Here is a 3,117-nt window from a genome sequence, read left to right as displayed (position 1 = left end):
CTTCAGTATACTGAAGAGGTGAATGTTGACAAAGAATACCACAGTTCTGACGACGGAAGCTAAAGGTTGGGTCATTCAGACATCCACTGGACATCCGAGGGGTCTGTGTAGAGGAAAAGAGAGGACTGGCCGTACTGAGTGAGTTAATCTTCTTCTTTTCTTCTTCTGCGTTCCCCGTGAACATGGTCTCAGACTTGTAGTCCTATGCTGGAAATGAAGGTGGTGGTCTTGATGAGGTCTTCTTTGGTGCCCCAGAGCTTTTCTGCCAGTGTGGCTCCATAGGGCCACTGCTGCGTCCGTGCATCTTGATACTGGGGGCAGGACGGCAGGATGTGCTCCGGGGTTCGTAGGCCTGTCTTACACGGGTAGTCAGGAGTGTGTGACAGCTTCATTCGGTACATGTGGTCTCGCAGGCGGCAGTGCCCCGTGCGCAGTCGGAATATGATTGTCGGTAATTTAATCAACTGGGTGAATTCGGAAGCTGAAAGACTTACGCTATTTCTTCGTGGAGTTCCTTGGCTTGTTGTCGTGAGCACCTTCAGCGGCAGGGAAAAAAACAGACGTATTGGATCCACCGATGTTTTCTGGTGTTTTTTATGCCGTTTATACACGTGCGGGTGTTTTCGTGTACTAAGCGAGCGACATTCAGCACAGGTGTGTGTGTGTGTGTGTGTGTGTGTGTGTGTGTGTGTGTGACAGATAGACAGAGAGAGAGAGAGAGAGAGAGAGAGAGAGTCACGAGGGGTGATTAGAGAGAGTGTGTGTGTAGTGTGAGTGCTCGCGCGCGCGCGTGTGTCTGTGTGTGTGTGTGCGTGTATCTGTGTTCGAGTTATGTACGTGAATATGCGTACACTTGTTTATTCACATGCACACATGTAGGCAATATCTGTGAACATTTCCGTTGGTGTCAGTATATGTGCCTCTCTTTCTCCGTCTCTCCAGTAGCTCTCTCTCTCTGTCACTGTCTTTCTGTCTGTCTCTCAATGTCTCAGTCTCTCTGTGTCTGTCTGTCTCTCAATGTCTCAGTCTCTCTGTGTCTGTCTGTCTCTCTGTGTCTGCCTGTCTCTGTCAATCTGTCTGTTTCTGGGTCTGCCGATCTGTCTGTGATTGTCAGTCTGTCTGTCTGTCTGAGTCTGTCTCACTTTCTCTCTCTCTCTCTCTCAATCTGTCTCTCTCTCTCTCCATCTGTCTCATTTTTTTTCAATCTCTGTCTGTCTCTGTCTCCCAGTACATGTGTGGCAGATAGACGCCTGTATATACAGTCTCTGTGTGTCTGTCAACCTGTCTGTCTGTCTGTCAATCTGTCTGTGTCTGTCTCTTTCTGTCTCTCTCTGTCTGTTCGCCTCTGTGTGTGTGTGTGTGTGTGTGTGTGTGTGTGTGATGGGGTGGGTGGGGTGTAAGTACATGTCTGGCAGACGTCCATATGTACTGTCTCTGTGTGTCTGGCTCTGTCAACCTCTCTGTCTGTCTGTCAATCTGTCTGTGTCTGTCTACCTGTCTGTCAATCTGTCTGTCTCTGTGTATCTGCCTGTCTCTCTCTCTCTCTCTTTCCCTCTCTGTCTCTGTCAACCTCTCTGTCTGTCTGTCTCTTTCCTCTCTCTGTGTCTCTGTCAACCTCTGTCTGTCTCTTCCCCCCCCCCCCCTCTCTGTCTGTCAACCTCTCTGTCTGTCTGTCTGTCTCTTTCCCCCTCTCTCTGTCTGTCTACCTCTCTGTCTGTCTCTTTCCTCTCTCTGTGTCTGTCTACCTCTGTCTGTCTGTCTGTCTGTCTGTTTCCCTCTGTCTCTGTCTACCTCTCTGTCTGTCTCTTTCCTCTCTCTGTGTCTCTGTCAACCTCTGTCTGTCTGTCTGTCTGTCTGTTTCCCTCTGTCTCTGTCTACCTCTCTGTCTGTCTGTCTGTCTGTCTGTTTCCCTCTCTCTGTCTCTGCCAACCTCTCCGGCTGTCTGTCTGAACCTGTCTCTTTCTCTCTCTCTCTGTCTCTGTCTACCTCTCTGTCTGTCTCTTTCCTCTCTCTCTGTCTCTGTCTACCTCTCTGTCTGTCTCTTTCCTCTCTCTGTGTCTCTGTCAACCTCTGTCTGTCTGTCTGTCTGTCTGTCTGTTTCCCTCTGTCTCTGTCTACCTCTCTGTCTTTCTGTCTGTCTGTCTCTTTCCCTCTCTCTGTGTCTCTGTCTACCTCTCTGTCTGTCTCTTTCCCTCTGTCTCTTTCTACCTCTCTCTCTGTCTGTCTACCTCTCTGTCTACCTCTCTGTCTGTCTCTTTCCCTCTCTCTGTGTCTCTGTCAACCTCTCTGTCTGTCTGTCTGTCTCTTTCCCTCTGTCTCTTTCTACCTCTCTGTCTGTCTGTCTCTTTCCCTCTCTCTCTGTGTCTCTGCCAACCTCTCCGGCTGTCTGTCTGAACCTGTCTCTTTCCCTCTGTCTCTTTCTACCTCTCTGTCTGTCTGTCTGTCTGTCTCTTTCCCTCTCTCTCTGTGTCTCTGCCAACCTCTCCGGCTGTCTGTCTGAACCTGTCTCTTTCTGTCCCTCTTTCTCTCTCTCTCTGTCTCTGTCTACCTCTCTGTCTGTCTCTTTCCCTCTCTCTCTGTGTCTCTGTCAACCTCTCTGTCTGTCTCTTTCCCTCTGTCTCTTTCTACCTCTCTGTCTGTCTGTCTGTCTGTCTCTTTCCCTCTGTCTCTTTCTACCTCTCTGTCTGTCTGTCTGTCTGTCTCTTTCCCTCTCTCTCTGTGTCTCTGCCAACCTCTCTGTCTGTCTGAACCTGTCTCTTTCCCTCTGTCTCTGTCTACCTCTCTGTCTGTCTCTTTCCTCTCTCTGTGTCTCTGTCAACCTCTCTGTCTGTCTGTCTGTCTCTTTCCCTCTGTCTCTTTCTACCTCTCTGTCTGTCTGTCTGTCTCTTTCTCTCTCTCTGTCTCTGTCAACCTCTCTGTCTGTCTCTTTCCCTCTGTCTCTTTCTACCTCTCTGTCTGTCTGTCTGTCTGTCTCTTTCCCTCTCTCTCTGTGTCTCTGCCAACCTCTCTGTCTGTCTGAACCTGTCTCTTTCTGTCCCCTCTTTCCCTCTCTCTGTGTCTCTGTCTACCTCTCTGTCTGTCTGTCTGTCTGTCTGTCTCTTTCCTCTCTCTGTGTCT

The sequence above is a fragment of the Babylonia areolata genome, chromosome 3 (genome assembly GCF_041734735.1).
Source record: "Babylonia areolata isolate BAREFJ2019XMU chromosome 3, ASM4173473v1, whole genome shotgun sequence".
Lineage (NCBI taxonomy): Eukaryota > Metazoa > Mollusca > Gastropoda > Neogastropoda > Buccinidae > Babylonia > Babylonia areolata.
The sequence above is the reverse complement of the archived record's forward strand: the minus strand, read 5'-3'. Positions refer to the sequence as shown.